The sequence below is a fragment of the Elephantulus edwardii genome, unplaced genomic scaffold (assembly GCF_000299155.1).
Source record: "Elephantulus edwardii isolate Elephantulus edwardi_28Jun2011 unplaced genomic scaffold, EleEdw1.0 scaffold00054, whole genome shotgun sequence".
Taxonomy (NCBI): Eukaryota; Metazoa; Chordata; class Mammalia; order Macroscelidea; family Macroscelididae; genus Elephantulus; species Elephantulus edwardii.
Window position 1 is genome coordinate 8,013,808 of NW_006399804.1, and position 10,414 is coordinate 8,024,221.

Here is a 10,414-nt window from a genome sequence, read left to right on the forward strand (position 1 = left end):
CTCCTCATCAATAGATTTCTTACGGTTCCATGTCTCTGGAGCATTTGCTTTCTTAGTGGTTTCCATTGTTTCTTCCATCAATTGCAGCTTCTTCCTGTTCAAATAAATCTTTATCAATATATTTTTTGTTTCTCTTCCTCTAGGTTATTCCCTTTATTTCTGGTTTCCATTGTTCCTTCCACCATTTGAACTTTTTTCATAGCTGTTCGAAATTCTCCTTATTAACATATATCATCTGTCTTCTAGACTCTGGGATATTCATGAGGTCTCTAATATTCTCTGCTTTTTTTTCAGAGAAGGCTTAATTTGTTTTTTCACTTTGTTTGAAGCTGCCTGCTGCATTCTTGATATTAGGTAAAGTTTTTCTTTTTTTAATTAAGAATTTTAATGCACATCTAGAGATTTTGGATTTCCATTCATTCATTGCTGCACTTCTCTCCCACCCAGCCCTCCCCGCCCCAGTTCGCTCCTGTAAAGTGTTTCTTGATAAGTGTCTGTGAAAGTTGTTAGTGGTTCTTGCCTTTAGAATGTTACTAATTAGTTGCCAAGTTGAAATGTTCAGTCTTTGGGGTGAGCTACTCACTCTACTCCAAGTCCTTTCTGGGAAAATTTGCCTTCTGTGAAGTACTTGAGGTTATAGCTTGAGGTTCTGCACTGCAGCCCTGTGTGACTCTCACCATGATGTGATCCCCTGACACCAACACTATAGGTCTTCTTCCTGTATGAAGTGGCAGAGTGGTGTGAAACCAGGTGCTGTACTTAAGCACTTTCTCATGCACCTTTTCTCATAGAGCTTAATATCTTCCTTTGTCTCTGGAATAGCAGAAGATTAGAGATCAGGGCCACCATCTCAAGCAGCTTGCACGCAGGGGGTCTCACGTCAGTCCTCTCTCTTGCAGAGAGCTACAAAAATTCTTTCCTCTGCTTGAAGTTCTGTATACTAAAGTCTTTCGTCCTGGTTGGTCCCTCGAATAATCCTACAGCCACAGAGGCAAGGACCCCCAAATGGAGGGAACTATAATCCCAGGTACACCTCAGTCCTGTCTCCCCAGAAGCAATGAAACCCCACATGCTCTTACAACTGCTCTTCCCTGCAGTTACACCTACTGTTGCCTTTTCACAAAAGTACCCTATCTCTTCCCACATGGAGCCTCTACACAGCTATCTCCTTTGCCTGCACAACTTTCTACCTGGCTTCTCCTACACCGCTCCTTTAGGTGTTTAACTTAAAAACTATTTTCTCAAAAAACAAAATGAAACAAATCTCTGCTCACCTTTTCTTCAACCCTTCTATTCTTCTATGTTTCTATCACAGGTTATTGTAATACTTAATCATACAATTAATTTGCATTTCCCATAAAAACAAACTTCATGGGGTAGATGTTAATCATTGTATCCCCAAAGCTTGACACAGTGCCCCACACATCAACCAATGGCCACTGAGTCAAGTCAGACTCAGTGCAATCCCACATATGACAAAGTAGACTCATGCACTGCACGGTTGTGAGTGAGTGATCTTTTGGAATTAGATCACCAGGGTTTTTTTCTGAGGTGCTTTTGGATGGGCATTAGACTCCAATCTTTCTGTTAGAAACTGAACATTAACAATACCCACCACCCAGGAACCCTTCCATCCCACATTAAGCTAAATAATAGATGAATGAACAAATGAAATTACTATTTACTGATGCTGTGTACTGTCGAGTCAGAGCTGAGCCTCCAGTGGGCTTTCAGAGGCAATAAATCACATGGAAGGAGATTGCTTGTCCCTCTGCAATGGAACACCTGGTAGACTTGAACCTTTAGATTGGCCGTGCATTTCCTTACCACTAAGCCTTCAGAGCTCATTTATGATAGGAATAGAATATATGCCACTAACAGAACAGAAAACAGAAAGAAAGATATAGGGGGGGGGAGTGTTCAGTTAAGAGGATAATTAATTTCCTGAAGTGGGACTAAGGAAACATCTGTAGATTTAAAGTGGAATTTGAAGAATGAATAGAATCAGGATAAGCAGACTAGAAGGAACAGCCTTACCATTCAAAGATAGGCATGTAGCCAAGAGCAAGTATGTATCATTTTGAGGAATGGTTAAGAGGCTTGGAGAGAGAAAACAGAGGCTGTAGGTGGAATAGACAGTGGCTAAAATGGAAATATGACATTGGGACTAGTCTGTACACAAAGGCATTCTTCAGTGTTCTTATGAGAGAAAAATTATACCACTCAAGATGTTTTTAACTGTAACTTTTGGATGTGAAAGAACAATTCACGTAAAAAATACTGAAAGCTTGAAAAGTAGACTAATGTTGAATGAGATTAAGGGAAACATATCTGAGAGTTAGTGCAAAAGGAGAGGTGTCTTTTCACATTGAGTTCAAACATAAATACAAGATTTTGGGGAGAACTATTGTAGCTTTCTCCCTAAGGAGTTATGAATTCATTTGAAACCATTTTTTTCCTAGCTTTTCTGGGAAATGAGCAAGAAAGAAACAAAGATTATTTGGCTCATTATTCCAGTTGTAAGAAAGAAAGGCATAACTCAGACAAGTTTTAAGTTAAATGGGGAGTTTATTGACTCCCAGTGTTTGGAGATGCTCTTTATTTTATACCTTTTCTCATTTCTGCTTTACTTTGGCACCCCGTATCTTGGAATTTTCCTGGACCAGAAGTTTCTGAGATTTAGCCAGTGTTGTTACCACACTTGTAATTAGACATCAAACCCAACCAACTGCTGTTGAGTTGGTTCAAATGCATAGAGATCCACCATTGGGTTTCCAAGGTTGTACACTTTCATGAAAACAGACTGACTGACCTTTCTCCCCCTAGAGCAACTGGTGGATTCAAAGTGCAGATATTTTGGTTAGCAGCTTGAATACTTACATATTATTCCACCAGGCCTTATAATTAAATAATATTAGAAAATGTCAAGAAAAGGACTCTAAATGTGGGTTCTACACCTGTTCATGTAGTCTAGAAGCTGTCTTCCAAGTCACTGTTTAGAATCAGAGGCCAAGTGGTTTTCACTGGGTTATATCTCTAAATAAAGAGAGGCAACATTTTAAAAGTAATTGCTAAATGATGCAAACAATACCTTTGAATGCTAACAGAAAATTTGGATGGTCTAGGCCATCCAGCAACCTCCAAAGAAGGATCTAGTGAGCTGCTTTCCAAAATCAGCAACTGAAAACCCGCTGAAATGCAATTCCATTGTAACACGCACAAGGTAGTTTCAGTCACAGTCCACCGAATAGCAACTGGTTTTTGGTTGTTGGTGGGTTTTTTTTTTCATTTTGAAAAGAAAGGAAAGAGTCTGATAAGACAAAATAATGTAGATCTACTACAAATACTATGATATACAGAATTAGTAAGCAACATCATAATAAATGGAGAAAAGAGTGACATTAACATGGATTTCATTATACTTGGATACATAGTCAACTCCATTGCTGCAGCAATCAAGAAACAAAAAGAGATATTGCAATGAGCAAATTTGCTTTAAAGGATCTCATGAAAGTGCTCAAGAGCAAGGCTGTCAGGATAGAGACTAAACTAGGTCTAGCCCAAGCCATAACATTTTCAATTGCTTTGATATGCATATGGTACTTGGACAATGAAAAAGGAAGACTGAAGAAAGATCTAGTGATGTTTTTGGATCATGATATACATTAAGAGTGTTGCATATATCATGAATTGCCAAAAGAACAAACTAATCTGTTTTAGAGGAAGTGCAACCAGGGTGCCCTTTGAAGATGAGGGGGGGTGAAACTTCATCTCACATATTTTGGCCATGTTGTCAGGAAGGGTCCATCCTTAGAAATAGACATCATGCTTAGAACAGTGGAGGGTGAGTGAAAAAGTAGAATACCTCTAGTGAATTGGGTTGACACAGTGACTGAAGCAATGGGTTTGAGAATGGAAGAAATTGTTAGGATAGCACAACATAGGGCAAGGTTTCAATAATTTGTTCATAGGTTCTTTATGAGTTATAATCAACTAGACAACTAGCACAAGAGTGTCAGAAGTGCAAATTATCACCATATATTTATATGTATATTTGTGTCTTTTATGACATAATTGACTTGTTTTACAACCCAGAGAACCTCCTTGACCATGCCGTACATGCAATTTAAAGAAAAGAAAAGGCCTTATTCCCTTATAAATCTTGGGTTTGGCTCACTGTAAGATATGCTGTTCATTTAATGCACTTAGAAAACATTCTTTTTGTTCTAAAAAGATTATTTGTGTAGAAAAGAAAATAGGCAAGATATGATATTTCTGGCTCTTCTGATCCTACCTTACTTCAAAGTTGAAGAATGCCCTACATAGCCAGGAGGAAGTAGGTAAATGGAACTAATATTTCACTTGCAAAATTTAAGCACCACTAAACAAAACAAATACTCATTAAAGTTCTGGAAATCCAACCCAATTTGACACACCCTACAGCTCATTTAGGTTTTATTCCTTCTTTTAAGTATCAAATAGTCTATTAAAAAGATTCCCCAAACACATGAATACGGGCCAACTGCTTAATAATGCATCTTTTCTTTCATATACTCACTCCCTTTATTTCTCTGATACTAACAGAATAGGACTTGGCAGCTGTGGACCTGGGCAAATCTAAGGGCAGAAAATCTAAGACATATTTAAAGGAGATATCCTGATACTATATGGAAGTTAAAATCACCAAAATATGCTATTACACTGCATTAAGAATGTTTAAATTACATTTTTTATGGATAGTAAGTTGTAAGATTTTTGCAAAGCCTCCAGAGAATTCTAGAATTTGTGTTGGAAGTCATTATGTAGAATCCCATAAAACACTTTAAAGGTAGGCATTTCATGGGTCACTGCAGACGTCTGCAGGTCCCCATAACAGAGCAATTTCCATAAAATATCATGTTATTACATTTTTTTAGTTTATTTATTTTTGGGTCTTTCCTCCAGCTGTAACCTAACAATCATGTCATTTTTTCTTTTTAAAAATGTTGCTTTCTTACAGTTATATCCCGATATAAATCTGTACACTTATTATAGTTCATGTGGCCTTTTGAGGACCCTATTATCCAAAAATAATATTTGAAATGGCATAGAGGAACATTTTTATGAATCTGTTGGTCAAGAGTACCCTGTGTTGAGAGCAGGTTCAATGAGAGACTTTTAAAGCTTTCTAAATAAGAAGATTAAATAGAAACAAATTGTGTGACAGCTTCTATAATTAAAAAAAAACATATTCAGCAAATCCTTGCATTCATAGTTTTCCCTGGTTCTCTCCGTATGTATCTCAGATGGCTGGTGTTATGAGCTGAATTTTGTGTCTCTCAACCCAAAACATGTGCTGTACATCCTAACCTGTGTGCTGCAGCTAACCAGGTGCATTTGGGAGTGTGTTCTTTTTCTCATGTTAATGAGGCAGAATTAGTACAGGACATACCTTGAACCAATCTCTTTTACAATATAAGAGAAATGACAGAGGCAGAGCCAAGAGGGAGAACACACACACTAAGATTAAGACAGACAGACAAGACAGACAGGAATGGCATCCACTTCCTATACAACATGCCTCTGGAAACTCTATGAACTTTGATAAATGTTGATAGTTGTAGAGGGGCTTCAGGCCTTTTATTCATAGGGTTGCTATGAGTCGTGCTCGACTTGAAGGCAATCAACAACAACAACATCCATCCATAAAGATTATCCAGAACCAAAACTGAGAAGAGATGGAGACTTTTCTTCAGAGCCAAGAAAAAGCCTTCCTCTAAAGCTAGGCTCTGAAACTGTTGAAAGGACAACCACGAGTGGCATTTTTGTTATAAAAGAATCAAATATAAAAGACTGGTATTAGGAGTAGGGTATGTCTCTAACAGAAAATAAATAATTGGAAACAATTTGAGATTGCGGAATGGTCAGAGGCTGGAAGAATTTTAAGGTACAAATAATCTACGCATCTGGACTTAGATGATGAAAAGCTCAGGATCACAACTCGAAGAGGAGACTTGGTATACTTGTGAGTGTCAAAGGCAATTCTCATGTGGGCTCAGAAGGAAATGAGAGCTACAGAGAATGTTTTCATCAGCTTAGAGAATACGGATGATTTTGACAACATGATACTGGAAATGTGAATACAAAATATGCTTCTAGTGAAACTTGAAAAGAAAGTGATGAGCGTATAATTGGGCAATGAGGAAGGGTGATTTTTTTTTATGCAGTTGCAACAAACTTGTCTGAATTATATTCAGATGTTTTGTGGAAGATGGAATTTGCGAATTATGAACTTGGATATCTGATAGACTCATGAAATTCCTAAGCCAAATCTTAAAGTGGCCATGTGGTTTTTCCTGGATATTTATAGTAATCATTTAGAAAAAATGGATGGACTTAAAATTCATTGTGCAAAATATAAATAGAATTGAGAGATTTGGGAAGTCCGCTGTACAATCAGGTATTCTTGAATTTTCACCAGGATATGCCATACAATCTTTTGTTAAAGAAATTGTGCCTATGGCTGATGGATCTAAGCATCTATCACAGCAGAAAACCCATTAGTATAGATAGAAGGGGCTGGCAAAAGAATGGCAGGAAAGACAATTATCTGCCTCTCAAAATTGTACAGGTAAAAAACAGGTCAACAGAGCTACATCTGCTCTACGAAGAGAAAAGGGCCATCTATAGAGCAACCTGGAGATCACCAGATCTTTTGGAAAGAACTTGAGAAGCAGGATCTTCTCAAATTCAAAAGGGGTGTGTAAAAATAGTATGATCAGTGTGTGGGTGACCATGTCTGTTTCCTCCATAAAGAGGAAGGGTCCCCATGAACAATATAAACATCAAAAAATCAACTCTTCAGGGCTCAGACAAGCCCCCACACTTCTTATACAAATTGTACCACCAACCATCCCTTCCAGGGTTTTCACAGCTCTGCTACTGAGTCAGCTGATCTGTTGCAATGGCCACAAAGAATTCACAGACCACACAATTACGAGGTTCATTGTTGTTGTTCTTGTTGTTAAGTGCAGTCAAGTCACCTTAGACTCAACAACCCTATGTGCAACATCTCTGAAACATGCTCTATCCTTGAGCTAATTTCATTGTCTCTGACAAACCTTACCCCCATTACCCCAGTCACTGAATCAATCCGTCTCATCCAGGGACTTCCTCTCTTGTGTCCTCCACCTTCCTAAGTGTGATGTCCCACTCAAAGGACTGGTCCTTCCTGGAAACATGTCTAAACTATGTCAGATGGAGCTTCAAATTGAAGCTCATTAGGGAATTTTAACATCTACTATTGAGGCAGGAAATAGGATACAGTTCTTCAGTCAGGACAGCTTCTCAGATGTCCTCAAGAGACTCTTACCCTTCAGTCTCAAGTTAGTATCACATACACAACTCTTTTAGTCCTACCAATTAGTCTTCCCTTAGCCCTCCAGTAAGCCTAAGTGAAGACCTTCACCTCTGGCTCTGTGAAGCAGTGATCTCATTCCAGTCTGGTTCTCCATCACCTGTGTTGCTGCTGTGGCTCTGGTGTTGGTCCTGGTCTGTCTTGCACAGGAATCTCCACTTGAAAATATGGCCCACTGCACTTTCTGCTGCTTCTTTATCAATTATTGTGAAATTTCTATTTTCTACTCAAGCTTAGTGAGATGCCAAGACTGACCAGGTCCTATGTTAGTTGTTTACATGTTCCTTTCTTTATGTATTCTCACCTGAAAATTGCTACTTACTTCATTAACATTTTAGCATCTTCCTATCCAGCCATGCAACAGAAGTCAAAGCCAAATGGTTAGGAAATACCACAGTATGCATGATCTTCTGGATCTCAAGGGATAGATTACAGCCTCTTAGGTTTCAAGAATTAGATCTTCATCAGCTCAATTTTGGAGAGTGATGCTACCATTAAGGTGTTTCAGGAGGACAGGGCAGAAGAATAGGACCTTCTGGTGCTGAGGGAGTAGGTTCCTACTTAGATAGATTAGGAGACTAGTACCCTCTCATCCTAGAGGGTCTGGATAGCTGAGCTAAAGCCCAGGTATGAGGGAACTCCAGCCAGTATCCAGAGCATAGCAAACACCCAGATTCTGGAGGGCACAGCCATTACCCAGCTGATCTCAGAGAATGGAAGATTCTTTTAAAGCTTTGAAAGAGAATGTTCTTTGTTCTTCTGGATGGTGAACACACTTGTTACCTCTATTATACCTTCTTTCTTTCCAGTTTCTCCCATTTGTAATGTAAATGTCAACTTTGTGCCTGTTCTACCATTGTACTTTGGAAACTGGTAATTTGTATTCTAGATTTCACAGGGTCATGGATGAAGAATTTTGTGTCAGAGTAGAATATATTTAAAATATCACCTTTTTTTAAAAAAGTTCAGTAATTTAGAAAATGACATTTTGGACTTAGCTGATTTTACTTTGGTGATAGGGTTTTGCATGTGACAAGGACATGAAATTAAATGGCAAAGAAAAAGAATGTTACAGATTGTTTTAGAAAGGTCCCACAATGTTTGTTGTAAATTCTTCCCTCTCTGACTGTTCCATTAGGGAATGAACTGTCTTTGTTACCTTAGTGAGACAAGCTTAGTGTAGAGTGTCTCTTGAGTATATCTCTTTTGAGTTAGAATAAGCAGTTAAATGAGTGGACAGAGCAGCAGAGAAGGGCAATGACACATGCCAAGTTACATGAAGATCATATAGGAACAGAAGCTCAGGACAGAAGAGAATCTTCCTTCAGAACCAGCAGAGAGAAAGGGCCTTCTTCTAGAATCAGAACCCTGAATTTGGACTCCAGGCCTCTTAAACTGTTAGAGAAACTGTTTTTGTTGTTAAAGCCATCTACTTGTGGTATTTCTATTACAATGGGTCTAGATAACAAAGACATCTGGTAAAAGCACACTTGCCTATGAGTTATTATACCAATAAATTATCCTAAGAATAACCCTTAAGCTTTTTTTAATGTGGCAAATTAAGGAAATCTAATTAAGTCTAGAAAAATGATAGTGCTGCTGTTGTTATTAGTGTTTTGGCAGCAGCTAAACTCAGCTGGGTTGAAGCAGAGGAAGAGTCTCTCTGCCATGAAACCTTCCTGGATTCAGTATAAATCTGACTGTCTCTCTGTCTGACCAGCCAGACCCACACTGGCCAACAATTTTATCTGTATTACTCATGTGGGGAGTCCCTGGGTGGTCTAAATGATCAGTAAGCTTCATCACTCACAGTAAGACTGATGGTTTCAATTCATCCAGAAGAATCTCGGAAGAAAGGCCTGGCCATCTCCTCCCTCCAGATTAACCACAAACAGCCCCAACTGGACATAGTTCTGGTCTGATACTCAGGAGTTTGCTGTTACTAGAAATGGATTCCATAGGGAACTATTTATTTCTTTGGATATTTTTGTTTTGTTTTGCCTTGTTTTTACTCATGTGGAGGATTGTTAAATGTGAAAACCTCCTTGTAATCCATCTGACCATGGACAGCCTGTTACTTAGCCCCTCATATTTTAAATAAAAAACCAAACCTACTTCTCTTAGAGTAGGTTCTGAATCACAACTCATCATTGGGTTTCTGAGGCTGTAAATCTTTATGGGAAGAGAATGCTCAACTTTCTATCCTTGGGGACTGGTGGATTCAAACTCTCAGCTTTTAGTTAGCAGCAGTAGGTACATCTAAATATAGAGATGAACAAAGCACCTACCTCATGGAGTACTCTAAAGTTTGTTGTTATGTGCTGAAGAGTTGGAACTGGCCCATAGCTGACTGTCTGGTGAGTTTCCAGAAGTAGTTAATCACACAGGAGATTTTCAGGCCTTGCACCACGTAGGCCTTTGGGATTGCAGTGCAGCTTCTTGCCACTAGGCCACCAGAGCTCCCAGTTCTAAAGTTTAAAGGAGTTAGAACACAAACATTCTTAGCAACCAGGATGGGTACGACTCAAAGTGCTCACCTGCTCATGTTCTTTGCATCATTATCATCATGTTTTCTGTTACCATTGTTGTTGTTCCTTATGTTAGCTTCATAGTCATCTTTAGCTCAACTCATTGTTGTCAAGTCAGAACTGACTTATTGCTTCCTCGTTGAGTTGCCAATGCAACTTTCCAGCCAGTAGGCCACAAAAGTGCCCTTTTTCACAATAGAACGTTTTAAAGTTATGTTAATCTTCCCCACAAAACCTTTTCAATCTGTACGCAGAACAGATTATCTGAGATGCTGGGCTGTACAAGGAGGAATGTGGCATCAGGATTGGTGGAAGAATCATCAGCAACCTGCATTATGCAGATGACACAACCCTGCTTGCTGAAACTGAAGAGGACTTGAAACGCTTGCTACAGAAGGTCAAGGACTGCAGTCTTCAATATGGATTGAAGCTCAATATCAAGAAAACAAAGATTCTCACCACTGGACCAATTGGCAGCATCAGTATGGAT